The sequence below is a fragment of the Artibeus jamaicensis genome, unplaced genomic scaffold (assembly GCF_021234435.1).
Source record: "Artibeus jamaicensis isolate MK-2021 breed Jamaican fruit bat unplaced genomic scaffold, CSHL_Jam_final contig_432, whole genome shotgun sequence".
In the NCBI taxonomy this organism is placed as follows: Eukaryota; Metazoa; Chordata; class Mammalia; order Chiroptera; family Phyllostomidae; genus Artibeus; species Artibeus jamaicensis.
Genome location: NW_026521828.1, coordinates 6,869,328 through 6,896,820, shown reverse-complemented (window position 1 = coordinate 6,896,820; position 27,493 = coordinate 6,869,328). Strand labels below are relative to the sequence as shown.

At 42.2% G+C, this 27,493-nt stretch overlaps 1 long non-coding RNA gene across 1 annotated transcript; it reads right to left on the bottom strand.

Annotated features, from left to right (window-relative positions):
• Positions 1-918: 918 nt before the first annotated feature.
• On the bottom strand, positions 919-27,161 carry LOC119054374 (uncharacterized). The gene is made up of 3 exons (XR_005083506.2): positions 27,002-27,161; positions 3,674-3,852; positions 919-1,123 (listed from the first exon to the last, which is right to left on the bottom strand). It is a non-coding gene; the product is annotated as an uncharacterized LOC119054374 (long non-coding RNA).
• Positions 27,162-27,493: the final 332 nt, after the last annotated feature.

The window sequence follows — 27,493 nt, the reverse complement described above, 5'->3', positions numbered from 1 at the left end:
CTCTTTCTGCAAGGGCAGATACCAGGTGAAACAGGCTGTCAACCATGATTGTCTTTGGATGCTCTTTCCCCTTTTAGGAGGCATCTCAAATTGGCCCATAGACACTCAGGACCAGCATAGTTGACATCTTAGCTGGCGTCTCCTCTCTAAACATTTCACCCTAGATTTTTTTCCAATCCCAAATATGGTCTGGTTTTGTCATAACCATTGTGACTTGACTGGCTAAAGTGACAAATATGAAGGGGGACCCTAAAAAATGCAATTACCTTCTAGAAAGTGGGCCTCTTGTAGTACAGGCTTCCCCTGCTAGGTGAGTGTTCTAGGAACCCATCTGTATCAGTGGTACCAGCTGGTGGTGTTGTGAGAGGCTGTGTTTGGCTTCAGTGAATTTTTTTGAAGACTCAACATGTTTGTCTATTTTGTGATGGATGATTTACAAGCACACCTGCCCACACTGCGCTGAGTGCTCAGCAGTTTTTAACCAAACAGTGGCAATGACCCTCATGCCCCACCCTCCCTATTCATCTGATCTCAGCCTGAGTGACTTTTGTTGTTTTTCCAGATGAAAAAAGAACTCAAAGGGGAAACGTCTTGCTTATGTGAAAGAGATGAAACAAAAAATGGCAGAAGCACTAAAAGGCTTCAAAATCAAGTTCAAAAACCATTTTGAGCAGTGGATAAAATTGTCTCAATAGGTATATTGCATCAAAAGGAGAGTACTTTGAAGGTGACCAAAGTTTAAACCTGTAAGAATCAATACACAATTGTTTATAAATTTCATTTTTGGGGGTCTCTCCTCATACATGATTTTGGAAGACCTGTCCATAGTAGCGTTTAATTGGTTGCCTGTTCATGTAATAAAGCTGATATGGATGTGCACCAGCACACACACATATAACATATAAAGCTTTATTTGGAGCATAGAGAATAGTACAGAGCAGAAATAAAAATCAGTCATAATCACAACACTGGGTGTGTATTAGTGCAGAGAGTGTATGTAGTGGTGGAGTGGGTGGTGACCTAGGCCTTCCAGCCCGGCTTCTCCCAGCATAGTGTCTGTCCTGTGTGATGTTTCATATGCTGGAATCTCAAGTGAGAGTTCATGGCAGGAAAGTTTCTGTTGCTGAAAAACACGGAAGTTGAAAAACCACTTCAGAATCATACAACAAAATAACTAGACTGTAAGATGAACAACTCAGAACTATAGACATCACCACAAATGCATCTTTGTACAATTCCACTTACAGAAAATATAGAATCAGGCAAACCAAGCAGATGTTGTTAGAGGTTAAGGTAGTGGTTGTAGACGCTTGGGTATATGATTAGAAGGGAATGGTGAGGTGCGGTGCTTCTGGGGTCTGGAAATCTTCCACCTCTTGACCGCAGTCCTGGTTACACAGGTGTGTTCACTTTATGAGATGTGATTGAGTGACACTTATGTGTGTACTTGTCATATGTCTATTTCACTTCAATCAAAAATGTAAACATACACACACAGCTGAAGATCAGCTGCTAAGAAGGTAGGATGGCCTGGATTCTGGACGTCTGCTGAGATGAGGAAGGCAGAGAGAAGTGCACAGGTGTGGTAGGCTTTACAACATGCATGACCCTCAGGTGTGTTCTTGAATGGGGCCGCCATGTTTGCCCTCTGCATTGAACCTCTGACATGTCCCAGTCTCTGAGGTCCGTTCTCATTCATACTTTTGAATCTCTAACACGTGTCTTTAAGGTCCACAGAAGATGTTCAACAAACATGTCTTAATCCTTGGTTATGCGCTAGGCAAATAAGACATTCAAGTAGATAAAAAACATAAGCCTCCACTTAAAAATCTTTAAGTGGAGGCATTAAAAATTCTGGTTTATTAAAGCAACGATTTGGGAATTAGCCTAAATGTCCAACAGTATGGGATTGTTAAATTAGCTTAGATCCATAGTGATATACTAACAGTCATTAGAAATAATGTTTCATAACATTTTTATAGCATGTAGAATGTTCCCAGTATGAGTGGAGAGAGAGCAGGTGAGAAAATGTTTTAAAATGTGAGAGCCTGGTGTAGCCTTGAACAACACTGGTTGGAACTGCATGGGTCCACTTACATGTAGATTTTTCTTTTCTTTTTTATTTGAAGTATATTTTGTTTATATCTCCTTTTCTCCCTAAGTCTGGAACTGTCTTTCTCAGAGCTAGTTTTTAATATTCTTCATAATGTATCAGTGTTTTCTTTCTTTTGTTGTTGTCATTGTTGTTCAAGAACAGTTGTCTCTGTTTTTCCGCCACCACTTCCCCCAACCCACCCACCCCCACCTCCCACCCTCAAACATCCTCCCTTTGGCTTTGTCCATATGTCCTTTATACATGTTCCTTGATGACCCGTCCCCTTCTACCCTCATTATCCTTCTCCCTCCCCTCTGGTTACTGTCCATTTGTTCCTTATTTCAATGTCTTTGGTTATATTTTGCTTGCTTATTGGTTTTGCTGATTAGGTTTCATTTATATGTGAGATCATATAGTATTTGTCTTTTACCATCTGGCTTATTTCACTTAGCATAATGCTCTCCAGTTCCATCCATGCTGTCACGAGGGGTAGGAGCTCCTTTTTCTGCTATGTAGTACTCCATTGTGTAGATGTACCACAGCCACTGTGGAAACAGTATGGAATTTCCTCAAAAAATAAAAAATGGAACTGCCTTTTGACCCCTGAATTTCACTGCTGGGATCATATCCTAAGAATCCTGAAACACGAATTCAAAAGAACCTATGCACCTCAATGTTCATAGCAGCACAATCTACAATAGCCAAGTGCTGGAAGCAACCTAGGTGCCCATCAGTAAAAGAGTGGTTCAAGCCCTGGCTGGTGTAGCTCAGTGGATTGAGTGCAGGTCTGAGAACCAGAGGATCATGGTTCAATTCCCAGTCAGGGCACATGCCTGGGTTGCAAGCCAGTTCCCTGCAGGCCAGTTCCCAGCAGGGGACACACTAGAGGCAACCATACATTGATATTTCCCTCTCTCCTTCCCTTCCCCTCTAAAGATAGATAAATAAATATTTTTTAAATGTTGATTTAAAAAATAAGTGGATCAAAAAACTGGGGTACATTTGCACAATGGAATATATGTAGATTTTTTCAATAAATACCTATACTGTTTGGATCCAGGGTTAGGAGTCCATGATTGTGGAAGGCTACCTATATGTATTAACCTACATCCTTTTATACAGAGTACTTGGGCATCTGTGGATTTTGATATCTACAGGGGTTCCTGGAACCAATCCCCCAACACTGAGAGACAACTTAATTGTTGGAGGAGTCAAAAGTTATATGAGGATTTTGGACTGGGGGTTTGGGGTGGTACCCCTAACTCCCATGTTGTATAGCAAAAAACAAAAACAAAAAACTTGGAAGAATGTGCACTGAAATGTTGTTATCTGGACATGAGGCTGTGGGTAATTGGTATCTACTTTCTTATGTGAATTTGCTCAACATTTAATCTGGGACATTTTTTTTTGTGTGTGTATAGTAAAGAAAAAAATTTCTTTGAAAAAAATAATGGCCCTTTAGTCTAGGAAAGGAAAACATAATTTAAACACAAAAAAGACAAATTCACTTTCCAGGGAATATGTAAGTACTGACACTACAGTAAATCATGTGGACACAAAGAAGGAGCCCAAACTAACCAGTCACCAGAGAGGCTGGGACGTGAGCTGAGCTGGAACTGGAACATCAACGACCCTGGTGTTCAGGCTCACGGCGGACTGGCATTCTGACTGCTTCGTTGGAGTATTCCGTCGCTGCCCCGCAACAGTCTCCTGATGTGTGGGTGATGGCATTTCTCCATTCTTCTTTAGATGAGAACCTTTTGGCACAGAGAAAACAACCTGTCCTAGACCCCGTGTCTAGTGAGCTTCACAACCAGTATGAGCAGAACCCACAATTCGTCTGATTCTGAGGACTCTGCTCTCCCCATCATGCCTTCTTCCTTAGAAGTAGAAGCAAAATTCAAAAAGGTTCCTTTTCTTTGTTCTCAGTCAGTGTGTGTGTTTGGGGGTGGGGGAAGGTGGTGGTGACAAAAATGGAACCACTCAGGCAAATAGCATTTCCTCCATCTAATAGCCTTTTTGCCTGATATTAAGTTACGGGTCAGGAAAAATGGAAAAGTTCTTTCTCTGTCTAATTCAGCATAGGAAATCATTATGCGGAGGCTCTGTTGCCTCTTTCAGAATCAAATGTAATGTGACACTTCGGGTTTAACTTTTAGAAGTGCACAGCCACAGTTTCTGGGTTTGTTGATACAGATTGACTTCCACGTCATCTGCACTCGGTTCCCGATCTGAGATGCTTGCCTCCCAAATGGCCTGGAGTTTATCCCCCACATTTCGATAAGCGTGTTTCTCAGATACTTTGCTGGAACCACAAGTGGAAGGATCTTTAAAGAGGTGCGATGAGTTTATGCAGGTGGTAAATCTTAAGTCGTCAAAAAATGAGTTCTTTACCACTCTGAAGTGGACATGGAGAGCGTGAGAGGTATATACAATGCATTTGCTCTTTTGCATCACCCAGCTTGAGAAAAGAATCAGAATTTGGAGCTTTATTGGACCAGTAGTGTATTAGACCGGTTCAGACGTTAGATCCCAATTTGTGTTTAAGGATAAACTGTCAGTTCTATTGCATTTCCAAGGAACCTCTCATATATGTTAGGCCAGGATGACACTCTGTGTGCCTTTTGTTTACTAAATTGCAGTGTCAGGATAATAAATGCTGTGGTTGGAGTACGTGTGTGCTCCATTTCTCTCAGGGATTTCTGGACTTCAAGGGCTTTCCTCTTCAACATTGCAGATAAAACACTACATCACACTTCTTTAGTGAAAGAGACACTTTCTCCTTCAAGATGCCTGTTCAGCTGTTCCACAGCTGAAGAGCTGGGAAGACTTAAATTACATTCTTTTTCCTGCCATTAAAAGGGGGTGGAGGGGGGGAGGAGGGGAGACAAGACTTGCATCTGGTTCAATTTCTTTGCCAAATTCTTCATTTAATTGTTTTGTAATTTGAAGAAAACCACAAATGACAAGATGAAATTGCTAGGAATATAAATACCGAATTTAATTGTTCATGTCAGGATTTCAATTCCCAAACCATGGTAATCTGAGTCACAGTTTTCAGACCAACAAACAAGAAAAGCACTGGAGGCAGCCGCTGAGTTTGCCGAGCCCCCATGATATCCTGTCTCCCCCGGCTTCCCCCCGCCCCCAGCCAAGTTCACATGATGTTCTGCAATCAGAAAGAGAGAAGGAAGAAGGAAATGTACTCCTCTTACCTCTGTGGATTTACTCCCAACAGCTGGGATCCAAGAAATATTTCCTCAAAAAAACCCACCCCATCACAATCCAAAATAAATAGCACCTAAATGCCGAGCACTTGCTGATGAGCCTGTACAAGTTCAGAGCCTCCTTGATAGCAATGGGGTTTCTGCTAAAGAGGTGCCTTTGCTTTGCTTTATGACATCATTTTTCCTGGACCAAGAGGCAACTTAGCCTATTTGGGGTTATTCTGAATTTCACATTAGGAAATGTGTGTTACTTCCAGAAAAAGCTGAGTTTTTTGTCTTGTCTGCTGCCTGGAATAGTGTTGCAAACTACAGTACATGCTTAATCAATATCTGTTGAATAAATCTGATGAGCAAATGCACAATAGAATGAGTCCTAGGATTTTATAAAGCAGACAAGCTCCTCAATACTCAATTACGTGATCTTTTCAAGTCTTCTGTATTCACCAAATACTAGCTTACAAGATCTGTATCTCATTCCTTTGAAACTCTGGTTTTGACTACATTAAAATCTAACGAAGTAATTGAGACTAAGATGCTATACTTAGAATGTTTTAAATTGCCATCCAATCCAGATAATTTGCTCTTTACCAGCCTGATTACAGTCAGAAATCTGTGGGCCTGTCCTAGAGTCAAAGGGAGACTGTGCTGCGGGTGGGCAAACCTCTGCAAGTCTTCGGGCCAATTGATTGCTTTCTTTGACTCTGAACCTTGAAAGCAGGGATTTGTTTCTCATCTCATTTCAAGGAGCTATTTTATAAGATAGTTTGTGGGAGTGATTGGTTATGTTATGCAGTGAAGCAATTTTAACTCCTTTTGTATAGACATATTCATAAAGTCATAGAACAAAAAATGAAATGGGTCACGAGAGAAAAATCTAGAGCTACTGAAGTCATGCGCACGACTAGGAAAATATACTATGAAAGGTACTTATTTATCCAGAAGATCTTTTGTGAGATCTTAGAGGAAAGGGAATTGTATATACATATGTTAAAATACTATTTTTTTCAATAACAGATAATAGACATGACACATTACTTTAAAAGATAATGGAAGAGTCTTAAAATATATATAAATACTTCTTTGCCCCTAAGAAAACTACATTCACATTTTTCTTTCTCATAATAGTGAAAAAAATCCAGATAAATATTAGTTATCCATTCAATGTACTTCATGGTAGTGGTCCTCAGTTGTATGTATATTGAATCCCACCAATCTATCAAAAATCTTGGTTTCATCATGATAGGGGAAAAAATATCTTTTTTTTTCATTAGTAAGAAAATTTCTATGTTGATAGCTGTCCTGTCATGTTTCTCACAAACTTTTAAGAATATCAAATATTAAAATTAATTGTGTAGTTCTGGCTTTAATACTCAAATAAATGAAAATATGACCAGAGGGGAGGGAATTTCAGGAAAAAAGGGGAAGGATTCAGAGGAACAAGTATAAAGGACACATGGACAAAAACTAAGGCGGGAGGGATTGGGAGGGAGGTGGGGAGCACTGGGGGGGTGGACTGGGATGGGAGTAAAAGACAGAAAACTGTACTTGAACAATAAATTTAAAAAATAATGGTATTATATGTTCTTGGGTTGCACCTTTAATACCTTCAAAGATTTTCTTTAAATTTCATTATGTGGGTTGTATATGATGATACTAGTTTAGTAGTTAAGTCAAAGGTTACAAACTTTGATGAGTGACCACCTTTTTGCTTCTCAGTTCATCCCTTTATACCACTGTATTGGGAACCAGTGCTGTGAAAGATGTTGTCAACAGCTCCTCCATGAAGCCTTTCCAGATTAAACCCATTAACCAGGCTTCCCTGGGCAGTCTTCAGATAGAGAAAACGAACTGGTTAATCTTTGGGGGTACACTTCTCTGGTAGAGCAGTAGTCATTCTGAAGTGTCTTCATCTCCACAGAGCCATCTACTCCCATATTATTTTGGAAACTGCCCGCTCCTTTCTATTTCCATAGACACGGACCCAAGAGCCATTTCTGTGATGAACGACTATACCCTCACTGTCAGATTGGGTCGAAGCTAGGTACAACATAAACAAGGTCAAACAATTCTCTTTTCTAGAAATCTGTAACTACCATCAAGAGAAAAGAGAGTCAGGAGGACTGTGTGGAGAGAAGTCAACATGTAGATTCAAAGGAGGAGGGGCCCAAGTCAGCCATGGGCACCAGAGATGCAGAGAAGATGAACAATGAAACAGACTCACAAGGACAAGAGTTAGGAGACAGGAAGAGATGGAGTGAGTTTTCTTCAACTTTCTCATTCTAACTGTATGTCCAATCAATTCCTGCCCTTAGTTTCTATGAGACACCACTAGATCTCATAATAATACATTCTTTTTTTTTTTTTTTTACCTCAACCTGGCCAGGAAGTAGTTTTTGTTACTTGCCACCTTAGTGTCCCAGTGAATTCAGTTGATATATCTTTTGGAGGTTTAGAAAATATTGGCCTGATCTCCCCCATTTGACTGCATGTTTTTCTTGGACCAGGCACTGAGCCTCCTGCTTTTGGATGATCCCATAGCCTGGTTCAGGGATCTCTCTTCAGCCTGTGCTGTGAACCGTCATGTGGGGAGGGATGGAATTGGGATTAAGACTAAGGGATTTCTCCCTGCATCTGAATCTCTCTGGGAACCATCTCAGCTCTTCTGAGCTTTCCAGCTTTCTTGGGGGAGGATTCAAAAACTATGCTCTACTTGACATTCTCACGCTTCTCGATAACAAGTTTGTATATGAGCATATTATATATAATTTTTAACTAGGACGTTGGTGGGAATCATCCAGCAGTTATCTTCTTATGACTTGTGTGCCAGCTGCCAATTATTGAAGCTTTGTTTTGAATGGATTTAGTTACACTATGTGTAGAAGCCAATTTTTCTTATTATAGTTCATATTTTAGAGTTTGACTTTTGATTTGCTTCAATCTTGGTATTTGGGGAAGTTGCACCCTTGGCTTTAAAAGAAAAGTTTTACAACCCTCTCATCCTGCTGTCACCCACTGACTTTTGACTGCTGTTCCCATTGTGATGGCTACATTTTCTTCAGTGTCATGGTGGGTTGGGACTCACAGATACTGACTTTTTTTGAACTAGGTTCTATATTTTAAAGCCATTCATTTTCTCTTTATTGAGAAGTCATGTTTAACATCTAGATTAGTAGCTATTGCCCTGACTGGTGTGGCTCAGCAGATTGAGTTCTGACCCATGAACCAAAGAGTCACTGGTTCACTTCCTAGTCAGGGCACATGCCTGGGTTGTGGGCCAGGTACCCAGTAGGGTGCACGCAAGAGGCCCCCTACTTGCATGTTTCTCTCTCTCTCCCTCCCTTCCCTTCTGTCTAAAAAGTCAATAAATAAAATTTTAACAAAATAAATCTATTTTTTATATTTAGTTCTTAAACTGTAGAATGCATCAAAATCACCTGAAGAGACCTTCTTAAAACATAGATTTCTGGATCCCACCACAGAGTTTCCAATATCTGGGGTAGATCTGAATAACTTGTATTTCTAATCTGTTCCAAAGTGATTCTGTTGCTGCCAGTAGGGACTGCACTTTGAGAAACACTGTACTAGAGTGTGAAAGGAGGTGATGCTCTCAGCTTTCTTTATGTGTTACCAACTTTTGATCCTCTTCAACCACTAAACTACTGGTATAATTATGCAAAGCCCACCTGGCTAAATTTTATTGAAAATCCTTGGAATTACCATGGTGCAACTCAAGGATTAGTTAGGGTTTTCCAGAGAAACAGAACCATTAGGATGGAAATTATACACACACACACACACACACACACACACACACACACAAATATCTGTCTTACAAGGAATTGGCTCCTGTGATTATGAAGGCTGAGGAGTCTTGAGAACTGCAGCTGGCAAGCTTGAGACCCAGGAGAGTCAAGAATATAATTCTAATCTGAATCAAATGGCCTGAGAACCAGAAGAGCCAATGGCCTGTGTTCCAGTCCAAGTGCAAGAGAAAACCAATGTCCCAGCTCCAGCACTCAGGCAAAAGTATAATAGTTCTCTCTTACTTGACCTTTTTGTTCTATTCAGGTGTTCAGTTGGTTGGATGAAGCCCACCCACACTGAAGGGGACAATCTTCTTTACTCAGGGTGCCAATTCAAATGTTAATCTCTTCAAATGGTCTTACAGATTCATCCAGAATAATGTTGGACCAAATGTCTAGGCACCCTATGGCCTAGTCAAGTTGACGCATAAAATTCACCATCACAGGAACCATTGTTTTTACTTACTTGAGTATTAACTAAAGCCAGAACTGCATGATTCATTTTCAACAGTACTTCCCATGTATAGCATTTGATATTTTACAAATTTAAGTTCACGAAAAATAAGGTAGTTATCAAATAGAAAGCTTCATATTGGGGGAAAATAAAGACCTATGTGTTTCTGTCATGATAAAACCAATACCTCTTTGTGTTTATCATAGACATTTTTATGTTGATTATAATCAATTCAAGGCTATTATTAGGATTATATCACTGTTCTTCACATGGGATATTGTATTTTCCTAAATCAGAAAGAAAAGTATGAATCTGCTTCTAGTTAAGAATTTCACTAACCCTCAACATGTGTAACCATTACTAATCCACTATTGAATTGTGTCCACTTAAATACTTGTATTGCCACATATTCCTTATTTTGTGGGGTGAAGAAGGCCTCTGGGGGTCAAAGTGTGGCTTTCCCTTGGCAATATGTGTGTGGACATCGTGGTGTGATGGAAGAAGAAAGGCTGAGATCCACTGCCTAACAGGGCCCATTGTCAATTCTCCTTCCTTGGATCTCGCCAGCTATTAATAGGAATCATCACTTATTCCAGGTGATCAGTATGTCCCCATCATGGGCATGACCAGGTTGCTGGACAGTGTGGAAATACAAGTAATGGGCCTTATCACAGATGACAAAAGACATGGGAGTAGATGGAGTCCCAAGTCCTGCCATCTAGAGCCATCACCTTGTCAAAGAGATGATAGACCTGGGACCTGGAAGTTAAGAGTGAGGTTAGGGAGATGAAGAGCTGGGACTGTGAATTGGAAGTTGTCAATATCCACATCAACGAAACTGATGCTGAAGAACATGTGAAACAATATTCTGGGGGCAGCAATCAACCCAGTTCTAAAGGGAGCCAGAAAGGCTTCAGTAAGTTCTATTAATTCAACAAAAAAGTATTGAGAGTCACCTGTGTGTTGGGCACTATGCTGGGCACTGGAGGTCATGAGATGAACAGGTCAGACATGGTACTGCCTACCCAGAACTTACACAGGGGCAGGGAAGACATGTCAGGAAGAATTAATCATCTGGTTCATGATTTTAATTCTGTTATTAGTGAGAAATGCAGTAGTTTTGAACAGTCAGGATAGGCTTCTGAAGGAAGCAAAGCTGTGTAAGCAGAGGGTTAAAGGAATGAGAAGAAATTAGTTTTAGAGGAGAGGGCTGGAGGGAAGAGGAAAATAATGGGAGAGTGTTCTGGATAGAGGAAACAGCAGGTGTGAGTAAGAGTGTGTGGGTGAATGGAGCCAGGAGCTGGGTTTCAAATCCCAATCAACCCACACAGCTGGGGATCCTTGGGCAGGACACAACCTGTATGCCTACGCAGTAACCTGGGTGCTGCATGTGATGGAGAATTCATTTCTCTCCTTTTATATGATCTCTCAATTTTGTTTCATACCCATTAACCACTGCCTTCTTCTGGAAATGCTTTTTGCCCCAGGTTTCCATGACCCCGCACTCCATTACCTTTCTTTCACTTCCAGGAGTCCTTCGTTCTCAGCTGCCCTCCACTGCATGGTGTGTCCCAAGGTCTGGCCTTCAGTTTCCTTCTCCTTTTTGTTTGCACAGTCCCTTAGTGATCTCTGGACCCCAAGGCTTTGAATCTCAGTATTATACCCAGCCCTGACTTCTCCTCTGAGCCCCGCATTCTTGAGCCCTACTGCCTATGTGACATCTATACTTACATGTCTAATACACATCACCTCACACATAGCATGAATTAAACATAACTTTTCACTTCCCTTAAAACCCAGCCTCTTCCTCTCCTATCTCCCCCATGTCAGAAAATGGCACTTCATACATGTACTTGTTTGGGTCATAAACCTAGGAGGTAGATTTGATTCCTCATTTTCTTTCTTTCTGACTCAACAACTACTCCATCAGCAACTCTCATCAACTTGACGTCTAAAATATAGTCCAAGATTTTACCACTTCTTACTACCTCTGCTTCTCCCATCTTAGTCCATGACACTGTCTCCTTGTATCTAGGCAGAGGCAAAGCCCTTCCCTGGCCTCCCTGCTTCTGCCTTGCCCTTCAAAACCTACATTCCCTGAAGGAGTCAGAAGATTCTCATCCCATCATATAACTCTCTATGAATTCCTGTTTCAACCAAAATAAAATTATTACCATCATCTACAAGATCATATTTAGTTTGTCCCCTGAGTATCTGCCTACAGCTCTCAACGTGTCCTCTTCATTTTCTCATCCATAGGATCCAGACCCTGGTGTCTTTCTGTTCATTAAACTCATTGGGCTTCTTCCCACCTCAGGGTCCTCACACCTTCTCCCCTTTCAAGGAACTCAGTTCCCCCAGAGAGCTGATGCCTGGCTCTTCTCACCACTCAAGCCACTGCTCAGGGAAGAAGGTCCTTCTTTGGTGGCCCTTCCCTCCCCACATTTAAGCACTGTCCCAGAACTTGATCTCACTATTTTGTAGGCTTATCATGATTAGAAATTCTTCTATTTTCTTTGTTTGTTTCTCTGCCATTTGTCCCCTAGAATGCAAGATTCCTGAAGGCAGACACTTGGTATAACTAGTAACTCCAACACCTAGAAAACTACCTAGCACAGAATAGGTGGTCAATAATAATTAGGAGTTAAGGGAAGGATTGAATTTTTGCTACTTAAAATGTTACAATCAAGGCCCAATACACTAAATTCCCAGACAAGTGGATGGATGAATGTCTGTATCATACCTGGATTGCAAAGTATGAAGAAGTAGGTAGTTTCCAGGCCTAGGGCCCTACCTATACTGTAAACCCAGAAAAGGGCTGAGTGTACAGCATGTGGCTATGAAGTTAGTAGTTCATTGCAAGGGAGGGTATAGAAAAGAACATGGGTTCTTTAGTCAAGGGACTTGGATTTGAATGCAATCTCCCAATTTTTCTTATGCCTATTTATAAACCTTTCCTGTGCTCTATCACTAACTATATGGTGGAAATGAGACCACGTGACCTGCAGGAATGTAGGATGAATTAGCAGCCATACCTACAAAAAGGCACACTATAAAACCTGGCATGTGGCAGGTGTTCAGTAGGCCACATTGGGGGTGGCAGTGGCACTCACATGGCTGTCACTGATGCTAAACGAGTGCTGTCTAACCTAGTCCTTTCTCCTCTTCGCCCTTGCATTTGCTCTTCTTGATTTATAGTTGCCATTCCATGGTCTTCCTTCCCCTCAAAACTTTGTTTCAGACTAACTCTTCCATGTCCTTTATCCAATGCTGTAGTCTGTCCCTACATTCTCATCACCTATTCATGGAGGCCTACACTCATTTACTTGTACATTGAATATACTCACCAAATATTTAGTGAGTGCTTAACTTTATGCCAGATTTTAGGCTTCAGCAACAAACATGTAAATAATGGTCAAGATCTGTACATTTAAGGGTAGGCGCCAAGCCTTAGGCTTACTACCTACATATAACAAATACTCAAAAAAATATTTAATGACTTGGAAGACTGCCAGTGTAATAGAAAGTATAGGAGGCATGAAGCTGGATAGACCTGGGTTTAAACCCTGGTGACTTATGTGACCTGAAAGACATCTCCTCTACTTTATCTTTCTCCCGCCAGCACCACCGACACCTTCCTTATGCTCTAAGGTTCAGCTCTGGGATGCCTCCCCTGACCCATCCCACTCCAGGTTAATTCTTAACCAGGTTATCTTGGCTTTAGTGTTTAACATACCGGGGATTCTATGCTTGTTCCCATACCCAATTTTTAAGCTCCTTGATGAATTAAAAAAAATCATATTCATGTTTCTAGCTCCGGTCTTTAGCATAGCACACATGGTGGCCAGTGAGTGTCTACACTGGTTCCAGTGAAATTTTCTTGCTTGTCTTTTTATGTTGCCCCAATCAGTTTGCTCACTCCTCATCTGTGCTGGTATGTTAGCTGTTCTGGAAGCATTGCTGAGACATTATTTGAGTCTTCGACCTTCCTAATGTCTGAGCTCTCCCAGGACAGGGTCCCCATTTCCTCCTCCTTGTTTTTCACTCCTGCTGACCTGTGCTCTGCTCTGGTCTGTGTAAATGTCCCCTGTCTATGTTGTTGACAAAGTGTTGAGCAAGTAACTCTCCAAATGTTAAATCCTTTGAGGAGGTCAGCAAAATCTCTATTTTGCCATTTTCCTTGTTCTTTGAGGACAAAAGAATCCCCCTAGACTTTCTTCCATGCTGTTCTCTTGCCATCAGCCCCAGATGACCTCCTTGAAGGCACAGCCTCTGTAGGTAAAAGGTATTTGTTCATCTTTATGAATGTCAGTCTCTTGACATTCATGGTAAATAGACAAGTTCTCAGTCTCTTGACATTCATAGCAAATAGACGAATCCTTCAGTAAATGACAATGGTCCCCAGCATCACATTAAAAACTCTTGGGGATAAACACTCAAGGGTGGCTGTGGTTCAGACTCAACTTTCAAAGACTTTTTAATGTGCTTACCTTCCAAAAAAATGTATACCATCACCTGGTGCAGCCTCAACAGCAGCATTTTTAGAGCCCTCATCTATATTTAAACTTGCTCTTGCTTAGTCAGGAGCTGAGATGTTGCCTGCCAGCATTTCCAAACAGCAAGAGAAACACAGCAGCTTCCAGTATAACAAGCACAGGTCCCGAGGGCTGCTTCTTTGGTACTCACTGCTGCATTGGACTGCCAGATGATGCTGACCTTCTGCACCATCAGAACTGCCATTTCAGTAACTTTTCCCCCAGTCCCCAGTAAACTCAAGGGCCTCGGGCTTCCTTGGTAGGTCATTTAAGCAACAACCTGTTCATCATTCATTATTAAATGAACACATATTTATTGGATACTTATAAATATTTCAGAGCACTTGCTATTATTTCAGAAGTCGATTGGCATCATGGTTAAAGGACACAAATTCTGAAACCAAATTACCTGGGTTCAAGACCCAGATGTTGCACTTACTAGCTGTGGAACTTTGGGGCAATTTACCTAACCCCTCTGTACCTCAGTGTTTTTATTATTCAAAGGAGGATAATAGTATCTTCTTCATGAGTCGTTGTGAAAATTGAGTTAACATCTAAAGTGCTTAGAACTGGTTAATAATGGTAGTTGTTACTATTACTATTCTCCCTGGCCCTGACCAGGGCTCTGGAGATACAATGATACAATGATGAACAAACTCATTGAAGTTCTTGCTTGGAGTCTAATGAGAGAAATTTAGTAAAATAATTATGCATTTGATTGTGTACAGTAATTACAAGTTAAGGTAAGCGTATATCAGAAAGGAATGCAGAAAAGGAATGTGAAGGCATAATTACAAAATGAAACCCTGTCCTGAACTGGAGCATTGGGTCTATGATTGCCATAATCTGGAAGCATATACCGAGGTTGCATGGGTGGAGGTAGGGAATGGTGGGCCAGGGAAGAGTGGGCCAGAAGAGCTATAAATGGTCTGGCAAGCCATATTAAAGATTTTAGTCTTGATCCATTTGGAAATAGGAATTGATTGAGGGATTTTAAACAGGTGAGGACCTGCTATTTGATTTGTGTTTGAAACGAGCAGTCTGGCTGCATCTTAGGAAATTAATTAGGTACCAAAAAATAGATATAATGAGACTGCTTCAGCAACCATTTTAATGGACCAGGCAAAAGATGGAGGTAGCTTGGGTTACAGTGGTGTAGGTAGAGATGGGGGTAAGTCGATTAGCTTCTTCTCATGTTACCTGATACCTCCTACCCTTGGAATACCAGCTCTGCCTTTGCCCAAGGTGATGGAGCATTTTATTTTTGTGAACCCTGTCCTAGACTCTAAATATTACCAGATATTCTAATGGGAAGCACAGGCCACTAATTGATGTTAAAATCTTCAGAAATTACTTACTAAATGCATGGGATCTTCTGGTAGTGCCAAGAAGCCAAAAAGTGGGCACATGGTCAGGGAGAGGAGAGGGAAGGAAATGTTGAAAGAAAATGAGAAATTCTGTTGTCATGAAATAAAGAAAAATGTGTTCCAACAAAGCGTGTTAGCCATGACTTTTCCAAGGACGGGTGAGTTTGGTGGGAGGTGCACAGCTCTTTGGCACCTCCAGTGGAAAAGCTCTTCTTTCTGGATATGGGGAGACTTTGCTCTTACACGAAAGCAGATCTTAGCTAATGTTTCACAGGCCCGTGTTGACAGTTTTCAGATAGGAAACTTTCAAAGACAGGGGTTTGGAATATGGGCCTTAGCCAGAGTGTCTGATGCAGGAAGAACACTTGGCATTAGATTAGAATCTTCCCATTTACTACCAGGAAATGAGGACAGGATAACAGCTCTCCTGCTATATGACACTCAGATGACAAGCGGTAGAAAAGATAAATAGCTTAAATCCCGTTGAGCAGTCTTGTACACTAGCTTTTTTACCTACCTGGTGCTTATTTAATATTCATGATGACATTGGGGTGTTTGGTGCTGTCCTCGTTCTTCAAATGAAAAACACGTAAGCTTGGAAAAGCTAAATGACTTCGTCAAGGTGGCTAAAGCCTGGGAAGGCGGATAGGATTTGAACCTATTGCTGTCTGGTCTCAAACTCACTCTTTTCACCACCTCTGTGTCTGTGACATTGTTGGCCTAGTCGTACTGGCTTAACTGGGTGTCTCTATAAGGACCATCCTCCTCATGCCCCTCGTGGAAGGGGAAATAGCTCCTGTGGGGAGTTAATGAGAAAGAAAAAGGCAGCAGGTAGGAGGGGGAAAGCAACAACACTGCTATTTTCTTGTTTCTCCAGCGCCAGCGCTTAAGGCTGTATGACAAAATATTAAAAGATGGAGGATAAGGGTATTTTATCAGAGCGCAACAGTAAAATGGGTTGGAAACATCATGTATGGGTAATATTTCATAGCACTGAAATTGGTACCAGGTGCTACTTCATGGGGGGCTGATGAATTAACTAAGGGGAACTGTGCAAAATGGGGTGCATGGTCCCTTTTCATCCTTTATGGTCTCTCCCATGTGTCCCCCTGGGCCTAGCCTCATTTTGATAATCTCCTCATCAGAGTTGTTAACAGTGGTCCCCTCACTGGGGTATTAGCTGGGTTTGTGGAGTGCCAGCGTTCTCTGGAAGGAACTCACTGCTACACTCACAGGCAGATGCCATAATCAGATCTCTAACAGCTGCAGCAAGGATGTGTTGGCAAGTGATACTGAAATTCTAGAATGAATTAAAAAATATGTATACTTCAGCGCTCGGGTCTGAATTTCAACCCTGTACCCTTTCCTTTTTATCTTTTTCCTGCTCTTACACTAAAGAGGAGATACTTTTCTCCTCCTTTGCTTTTATAAATCGCATCCACAATTTTAGCCATTTCACTCTCTCATCTGTGTTACTGTGATTCAATATTATTTTTCAAATTAATTGTTCTTGGTTTTATTCTAAACATGAGACATGAGATTGGTAGTAGTTTATTTTTCTATACACATTAGTAAAAATGCATAACTCTTCTTCCAATTTACCATCTAAATTAACCTCCCATTAGATGAGTGATATATGTACTGTATTAGAGAAATTTCTTAAATGGTGAAAAGGGACTAACTCTACCGTTTATAGGCCAGGTGGCTATAGTCATGTTGTTTCCCCTAATGTCAGTTTTCCCATCTGGAAAATGGGAAAGCTGCTACGCACCACCTAGAGTGATTATGAACATTCAGTGAAAGAATCAGTTACAGTAAAACTTACTGAGGTCCTCCTGAGAACCAGATGCCATTCCATACCCTTGATGTACATGTTTTGCTATTTAATCCTGACAATAATCCAATGAGGAAAGTACTACAATCCCACCCATTTTATAGATGAAGACCCTAAGGCTTTGGACTGTTATGTAACATGCCCACCATTCCTCCTGTATCAAGTGGTAGAGTGAGAATTTGCCCCCTGTCCTGCCCCACTACACGGCCCATGCTCCTGACCCCCACACCATGGTTGTGCTTGGCACCAGTGAGTACTCAATGACCATACACTCCTTTCCCTTTGGAGAGACCAGCTCAGGTTGTCCCAGTGTAGGTGCTAGATTCTTGATGGCCATGACCACCAGTACTGAGTCACACAGAGCTGACGCTGACAGCTCTTTGTGGATGACTTCACTGAAGGCTCTAGGATCCCAGTGGAATTGCCTGTCCCATTTCCCTCGAGGAAGACAATTCTCCCATCTCTCTCGTCACTCTGGGACAGGCTGGTTGTAAGCAGAAACTACACAAGCCTGATGCAGTCACCAGCCGACAGGATCTGAGAGTGGAGTTTCCTAGTTTTTCCCATTAGCTGAAGACTTCAATCTCCAAACAGAAGTCTTTTGCAGACGTTTCTCATTGTGCACATTTTCTGAGTGAATTAGGAATTGAGATTAAGTTTTCACCAGGAAGTGTGAAAAGATTGCATGTTGGGTACCTGGTGTCTAGGGAGGAATAGAGGCCAATACTGAGGTGAGAAAAGGGCGTGCCTAGGGGATGGAGACCTTGCTTCCTTCATAATTCCACACAGATCTCTTCCTTACTCTGCCTGCCTTCATTCACCTGATACAACTAGTTATCAACCTCTTATGTTTCATGATTGATCTCATGCAATCTATTGGCCCTCTTCCTATGAAAATACATACCCATGCATGCACACAAATTTGCACACACCTGCAGGGACTAAATGGACCCTCCTGAGAACCTGTGGATCTTCCCCTATCCAGGTCACTAGCTCCATGAGTTATGGAGACTCAGGGAGGTAATGCCTCTAGATAAAGATAACAGTCTTTTGGGGGATGTCTTATATGATACAGAAAATTTGGTGTTTGTTTCTTAGGGTGTAGAGTTATTAGGAAGCACTCCATATCAAGACTTTTGTTAAGAAAGTTACAAGAACACTGGAATGTCTTGTTTTAGACAATACACTAATACTTTACTGTAGCATTTAAATAAGAAAAGATAAAAAGAGACGAGAGATAGACCATTTAAAAATAACTTTCCTCTGCATATCGGTGCACAACATAGAAATAATAACAGTGATGAAAGGAAAACCTTAAGTAGCTCCTACAAGAAGTGCCAGGAATTAGTCCGCATGCTTTAACTAGTATGTATGATCTTGTTGCCCTTTCTTCCATGAAAACTACAAGAAAGGGAAAATATTTTCTATTCCTGGATGGACAGAATCCAGGGTGGGAGGGGGATTTAAAACATTAAAATGACTGAAGAGTTTGCGTCACCTCATTTTTACTATTGAGCAAGTTCCCCTATCGTTGGGGACTTAAAGGGATCCATGTAACTGGCCGTTCAGCAAAGGCCTCGAAGGATTTCCGACTCTTCCAAGTTCATCTCAGTGGCAACCAGTGGGTTAACTTTCCGAGGCCCAGCCTATTCAGAGGAATCTTGTGAAGCAGTATGCCTCGCTTGCCCCCATTGTTCTCTAGGAAAACTCTTGTTTTCCACCTCAGTTGGTATGTTGAAAACACTTTATCCCAGAGATGCTGGGGGGCCCGCAGGGAATGGAATGTGGCCCGTGAGCCAGATGTTTATAACCCTTAGCTCTGCGCTGTGGCACAATACCACAAACTGTCGAGTTGTGTAAGAACTAAAGTAAAGACAAAAACAGAATGTAATATTTACCAGATGAGAGTTTTTGTGCGTGTGTGTAATCTTGCTGGAATTTTGGGAGTATCCAACTCACACACTTCAAAATGGGCTTCGTGTCCCACCCCATCGTGCCCTCACCCACGCCCCCACTTTCTCCCTCCTGCACAGGGAAAGGAGAAAGTCACACAAGTCAACGTCATTGTCCAAATCGTCAGCAAGCTTCATACAGCCCTACGCTGTTAGCTGTACACTAAAAGACAGACATTTCAAGGCACTTTTTGGGCCCCATCTCAGAGGGAGAATCCTGAAAATATTATTTCTGGAACAATTTTCAAAATTAATGCTAAACAAGGGGATGCTGTGTGTTTTGGCAGTTCCCATTCAGCGTGAGTGGTTAAACAGTTATATAAATTGTATATTCATTATTAGCTTGTCCTAAATTCCCAAGTGTATATAATAAAACTAGAATCAAATGAGAATTTGGGAGCATGTGCAAGGAAATATTTTTCTCTGGGTGGCTGTTGACATGACTTCGCGACATGTGGAACTCTGACACAGATGAGCAGCCAGAAGAAACCAGTAGAAGAGCCCTGTCTTAGCAGAGTTTGGTTTGGAAAGAGTGAGAACGGGAAGAGAGGGGAGGATTTAAAATGCATTTGGAACACAAGCGTTCTGAAGAAGCACTGGGTTATTTGGGTTTTAACTTTGAAAAGTAGTTTGACAACTTCCGTCACACATGCTCACGGCCAATGGGTATTTTTTCTGTTGAGAAGGGAAGAAAAACCGTTGATCTGGTGGCTTCATTATGCCGTATTTGTGAGTGCTGAGTCTAGGCCACTGAGTTCATACCATGTTACCTTTCTTCTACACTGTGTAGCTCGTGTAAATCGGAGTAGACTCTTAACCCCCAATGAGAGCCAGTCCACGGATTCGGCGATGACTAATCCAACTCTCCCCTTCTCTTGAAAATCTGAACTAAGAGCAGACAATGGCAGGTCTCTGAATTGAAAGGTCACATGCAGGTGGCAATAGGGTGGCCTTTTTCAGCCAGTCGCAAAAGGGAGGAGTAACAGAGAAAGCCAATCTGCGCAGAGAAATGGAAATTTTCATCAATTTACTTACCTAGAGAAAAGGATGCAAGAGGCCATGTTCTCAGAAAGAGAAATTTGGTAAATGCAGATGCCTGTCAAATGCATGGTTTTCCATTTCTAGCCCAGGCGAGGCCCCAGAATGGGTCACTGTCATCTGCCTTTCTGCAACTAGAACTCATCTGGCTCTTTCTTACTTACATAGACATGATCTCAAAAAACACTTTGATTGTAACAGGAAGTTCCAGCACCATAAAAGCCAACACTAGAAAAAAAATTGCCAATTATTGCACTTATTCATGTTTAAGAAAATTTAAAGTTTACAGTTTACTTAGATGAGGAATTTTTCTTATTGTTTCTTACTTGGCTTATTTCTACAAAAGTCTCTTATATACCCTTGTGTGCTGCTTGGGGTGCAGCAAAGCCGTTCTAAGCACCAGATTTGCTGGGCAAAGCACAGAGACCCTGTGTGGCTTAAGTCTGCATTTAATAATTGCGTATCGAATGGAATTTGTGCCATGACACAAGTAGGTGAGAGCAGGGTGGGTTTGCAAAGAAAACTGCCAATAGCTACATTCCAATTCTACCGTAGATGGTTGACTTCAAGCCTTCCAGCTGTGTTGAAGTAAGTGGAACTGTAAGTGTTAATAGCAAATTAAATGAAATAGATACTGTACATGTGCATTATGGGAACCATAAACTCTGTAACTTTAGCAGAAGATTCTAGAGGAGAAGAAAAAGATCCCCATGGCATGCCAGCGGATAATATGAAAGGAGCTACCTTACTTTCAAGTCCCACTCTTGACTAATGGAGGGTCTGGTGACAAAAGATCATGCTGCCACTTGGGGAGGTCACGATTCTAGTATCAAGTTGCAATTAAAATGGATTTCTGCATCGCCAACCCTTCCCATCCTGATTCCAGCACTTCCCTCTTCTATCCCGGTCCTGGGATTTCTCATTCATCATATGGCCTTCCCACACACTGGGAAGTCTCCCAATTTAGCACACACATTAACAATGAATGCTGTTGGTTGGCACTTGGTATGTGCCAGGAATCGCACTAAGCACTTCATATTTTTTATATTGAAGAGTCCCAGCAACCCCTGGTGTACGGGCATGTTCCTGATCTCTCTTTTCCTGGTGAGGAAGGGTAATGCTCCCAGAGGTCAGGTTACGGGTCCAAGTCACACAGCTGTGAGAGGCAGAGCTGGGATGGCCCCCCAGGTCGGACTGCATGGCCCGCATTTTAAACAATGAAGCTCTTCAAATTATAGTCATGTGCTCGAGTCTTGAAAGAGTTGACCTCAGGGTCACCTCTGCTATCAGATATTTTCCTATTAATGACCAGGAATCTGGATCAGAAAGCTGTAGATTCTCTAATTAAGAAAACACTGGCTCTCAGTTGAGGTAGTATAACTTTTCATGTGTCCACTAACATGACATGATCTTCAGATTGTTTTTTCTCCATAAAAGCAAAATGCCTTCTTATAGCATTATCTATGGCATCGCATTGAGTTCACCTGTAATGAATGTTTTATAAGTTTTTTGACTAAGAAAGTTACTCAACTTTATATAAATTAATATACATACCTTTAACTTCACATTCTGAAGCTCTTATAAACTCCTATTTCAAGGGACCTAGGGCAGAAACCTGCCTCCTGTGTAATTCTGTGTGCAAGTGAGGTTCAAGCAATATCGTGAGAAGAGCCCCTCTAAAGAAACACAAGTTCTTCGGATTTACCTTTAGAAAGGCTTTTCTTTAGAAAACTATTAGGAGAAGTATTTATTTAGAGTAAATTGAGCCTATTTTTGGAGACCCATTTTCTAGAGAAAAAGCCCTCACATTCTGCTTTCCAGTTTATTCTTAACCGTATACTAATGTTTAAAAATCTTAAGTGCAACATCAAGATAAAAATTAATCTATAAAACTTGTCTAAAATTTTTCCTGGGAGAGTAAGGTGAGGGGCTGTGGGAAAGAAGGTGCAGTTCTTCACCAGCAGTTGGACATTGGCCTTGGCGGGAACGCTGGTTCCTGCTTACCCCCTGGCTGATCCCCAATATGGCAAAAAACTCAGCATCACCACGTTCTTCTGAAAGGAGTGCTGTTGCTTTTGCCGCTGTGCTGATGCAGAAATGGGAGTCCCCGTTGTACAAATAAGTATTTGCCTAATATCACAAATTGTTCTATTTGGGCTCCTTTTAGCTGTGCTGTATGATCCCCCTCAGCCCCCATTGGAAAATAAGCTGACATTGAAAATAAAGGAAATGTAATAATTACCAAAGGAAATATAATTTGAAGATGGCAAAGGGGCCAAAATAGCAGTTAAGGAAAAGAGAATCAGACCACCCGAGGTCTGAGTGAGCGATGGGTTCCCAGAGCTCCTCAGAGCCCACCAGCCCTTCTCTGGCTTTCAGCCCTGCTGCTGTGAACCCGTGACTGCTGGCATGGGTTCGGGGCACACAAGGGCGCTTCCCTTGGAAATTCTCTCACACATGCAAGGCAGGTGGGGACATAATGGATACGTGGCCCTGAAATGGAAGCCTCGGGACACCACTAAACAAGTGTCCGTGGCCAGTTCACTTACCACATTCCCCATACACATTTATCCCCATGGATCTCTTCTCGCCCTACCATTTCCCCATTTCTTTTCTTTTTTCCTTCTTTAAAGAGAAAGCTTCATCTGATCTGGCAGAGAATGACAAGCCTCCAAAGTGGGCATTTTGTATTCTAATGACAAGTATTATCCTGGGGCAGCCAGCAGGGTCTGGACGTACACAGGGAGAGTGATCCAGTTATGGCTGTGACAATGCCTGGTAAGGGGAGAGCTTGGGAAAGGTCTTCATCGGTGGCTGGTGGCTGGGCGGTTTTCTCTTCTGGGGCGAGTTTGAGTCAGCAGGTGGGGTTCTCCCCTGGCCCGCTGCAAAGGCTTGGGGACGTTAGTGAAGACTGCAGACCTCCCCTTATCTGCACGGTCAGAATACAGTAACGCTAGCCCTTTCTTTGTCCTACCAAACATGAAACCCTGTCCAAAGAAGGCAATAGGAAACCCTTTGTGATTTCCGGACTTGGATTGAGTTTAAGACGCTTCTCTGAATTCATAGTACATTCCAGCTTGGAGCTACCCTACACCCGAGCCTGTCTCGTGTTGGAGTGGAATTTGGGGCAGGGGCGGGGGAAGATTTAAGGTTCCTGCTAAGGCTGTTGGAAAGGAAATGTTTTACTTTTTATTTTGTTTTTGTTTTATTTGGCCCATCACTTCCTGAATGGCCTCGGAGAGAGCAGGAAGTACAAGGAAAGGGCCTGCTCGTTTAATTTTAAGACGCTGGAATAGTGGGATAGGATGTGCCATGAACCAGGTTTATATATACAGCATCATAAATGCTAACATGGAAACACAGACATAATAATTGAGGGGGAAATAAGAAACAGGCCGTGAACTATTTTGTATGATATCTCTTTTTTTTTTTAAAAAAAAAAGTATATACATATGTACTTGGAAAAAAAAAATGTCTGGAATGAAATAGACCAAAATGTTAACAAAGGTGGTCTTGGAATGGGAGAGATGGCTGGTTTGACATATTTTTTTTCCCTTGGCTTGTTTATAGTTTCTCTTTTTTTTTTTTTTTTTCTAGCATGTTCAAGCTTTTAGTGATGTGTATTTTCATTTGAAATTAAAAGCTAAATAGTAAGATAACAAAGATAAATAAATAAGCAAGGGTTCTAAAGCACAGGTCCTGCCCCTGCCTTGTTCTGGGTGAGGAACCTGTAAGCACCCCTTGGCCGGCCTCAGGCCCCCCAGTTCCCACTTATCAGCGGAGAGGACTGGACCCTCCCCGCACGGCAGTCCTGAGAATTCGATGGTGAGTTCCTCGTGACGGTGCTGTGTAGTGTACGCCTTCCATGACCATGGAGTTGTGCTTACTACTATTTGGCCTCCTCCTCTTCTGGGAGAGTCAAGTCCTTCCTTAAGAATTTTCTGTGAGCCTCGTATACAGCTTAAGGCGTGGTGGTCGAGTGCTCCCCACTGGAAGGCGGGCCACCCCCAGACCCCCCGAGGACTTTCTGGCTCCCATCTGATGCTTCCTTTGTCATGGTGGCTGTGGAGTGTGCATGGAGCTAATGTACACGGAGCTGGGTGACTCCTGGGCAGCTAGTCAGAGAAAAATGGGACTGTGTACCAACAGCACCGAGAAACAGTGCTGGCCGCGACGAAGATCAGACATCCCAGAGTTCAACCGCCTGTGAGACAAGGCTCATAACCAGCCTGAATCTTGGCTCCTTCACCTGGGAAAGGCAACTATCATAGTTGCACCCTCTCTGGGTTCACTCCCACCACAGTGAGAGGATGACTCACAGCAGGTAGCAGAGAGCCTGGCACAGAGCGAGGGCTCAGTAAATGGCAGCTGCTGCCATGTGAACCCACTGAACAGTCGCTGCTGATGACAGGCAGTGTGGATTGGAGGTGACGGTTGTTTTTTACCAACTATTTAGTAATAGTAAAAATAGTTATAATGTGAACCCATTAATGCCTGGATGGCATGAGAGGGTAATGCCCAATGGGCTGCATTCTCTATGTGAACTTTCCTATCTTTTTGGTTTGAAATGCAACAGGCCTGGTCCTCTGAATGGTTTGGGGGTTTTATTATGTTCTTCCCAAGAGTGTTTTCTTTGCTCAGCCCAAGAGACTTGGAGAGAAAGATCAGAGAGAGAACAGCTATTGCAGCAATGAATAAATAAGGCTGTAATCTGAACACTCTTTCCACCCAGGACTGCAGGGCTTGCGACTCATTTTATAGCTTTGCCCTGCCTGCCAAAGTCAGGGCCCCCGCATTCCTAGGTGATTCCCTGCATATGGGGGCGGGCAGGAGGACACCAGGAGGTTCCCCTCTGAAGTTCGAGGATCTGTTCAGATGCCAGCTCCTTTGTCTCTTAGTGACATGTCCCTGTGCAACCTCTTGGCTATCATAAGAATGAGAAATGATATATTTACAGAGTATCATATAGTATTTACATATAATAGACAATGCATTTTTATTATTATTAATACCACTCCTATCATAAAGCTGAGCTGGGAACAGTGGGGATAATAGTCCTTCTCTATCATGTGCTAGACAAATAGTTCCTAGTGTTGGGCTCTGCTCAGATCTCGAGAGTGAGAGGGGTCTAACCCACTTGGTTCTGGAAAAGACTGAGGAGGTAAGAGCAGCAATGCTGGGTCTGTGATAGGGATGTTTAGTCTACAATGGAGAAGACTAGAGACTTCTTTACCAAGAAGAATAATAAGAGTAACAGTATTGTTCATCAATAATTATATGGCAGACCCTGTTCTAAATTCATGGCAAGTAGTAAATTTTTTAGCCTTCAAAACATCTTTTTGAGGTATAACATTATGCCCATTTTACAGGTAAGTAAATTGAGTCACAGTGAAGCTAAGGAATTTTCCCAGTCATATAGCTAGTAAATTTAGAAACTGAGATTCAAAGCCGAGCCACCTGTCCTATGTCAACATTCTGCCCCTTTGTGCCATATCTATTTCCATTATCTAATGAGGTTATCAAGGGAAGGAGAATGAAACATCCTCTGTCAATACAGGTGGTCAAATAGGACCAGCAGTAGAAAATTCAGGGAGCAAGATTCCATTTCAATAGGAGGAAGTCGGCAGTAATTCAAAGATCAGCTGTCATGTGAGGTAGCAAGTCTTCTGTTACTACAAGTATTCAAGTAGTTGTTGGATAGCCATCCATGATGGGAAAGCTTTGAGGGGATTCTAGTATGTAGAAAAAATTTTCACTAAACAAACCATAAGTCCTCTTACAACACTGACTTTCTCCTGTGCCAACCCAAACTTTACAGTTGTTTAATAAGAGCTTCAGTAAATGAGCAACTGAATGAGTTCACTGACTTCATGAACATTTCATATCAAAGACTTACTTAACATGTACAAAGCAAAAGTGACCTATTCTTCCAGATGCCTAAAGCGCCTAGTGACTTTAGATATGTCGGTCGACAATAAAGGTTGTCCCCATGTTGTCATTTTATATTTGACTATTTTCTTTGCTATAATTGGACTTTAAAATCATTGCCCACAGGAATAATGCCTTACCACGTTTAAACAGCAGCACTGGAAATAAAATTCAGTTCCAGGTGAATATTCCAGATGCCGCCAGAATGTCTTGGGTGACCCCATTCATTCATTCACCAAAAGTTGATGATTTTGCTCGAATTAACCTTAACTGTGTGCCAACAGGAGGTGTTTGTTGACTAGGGTGTTCACTAAATACAGCTGACCAGCAAACTATGTCACATAGACCAGCGGTTCTTGAGTGTGGTCCCTAGTCCAGGAGCTTCAGCAGCATCCGGGAACTTGTTAGAAAAGCAAATTCCCAAACCCCACCCCAGGCCTGACCCAGAAACTCTGAGTCAGGGGGTGGGCCCAACTCTGGTGTTAACAAGACCTCTGAGTAATTCTCCTGCACAGCCAAGTTGTGTCTTCTCTGGAACCCAGGCCCCCAAATAGGATTAGGCCTAGTAAATCGTACACACACCAACATACACACACACCCCTGGACTCAGACAGTAGGTAAACACTGGGAGAGTACCATTTCTCATAAAAGGCAAAGCTCTTCTGCTCATGTATCCCTCACAGCATTCACCCAGTTTTTTTTTGGGGGGGAGGTAAGGGGCCCACGGGGTCAGTATCTGAATAGTAACACACAATAAGAGGTTCGTACCTGCCAGCCCTCTCTGATGCTGGAATGATGTCGAGAACTGCCCTTGTCCTCTCAGGGGTTAATGGCAATCTGTGGCTGATTTCCATGGGACATTCAGAAAGTGGGGGCCCAGCTCTGCTTGCCAAGCCTCCAAGGACAACCCTGAGGTTTGGTCTGTGAGTCTCTGGACAAACCAAGGAAATAGAAAGTGAAAACAAACACGGGCGTTTATTTTCCTAACTTGCCAATTGCAAACAGAACTTTGCTCAATACACCATGAAATGATTCACAGAGGCCTCTGTGTTATTCCGAAGTGCAGCTGGCTAATGTAAAAGAATCTTTTCCTTGGTCTTCCAGGCCATACACTATTCCCAGGCACGCCAATTTGTATTTATTTACTGGTAAGGCCTGTATCTGCTTTGTGAGTCAGAGTGTTAGGAATCCTGCTGTCCAGTGGGCATAGTAGACAAGAGTCTGCAGGGGCAAATGAGCTGCTCCGACCCTCAGACACTC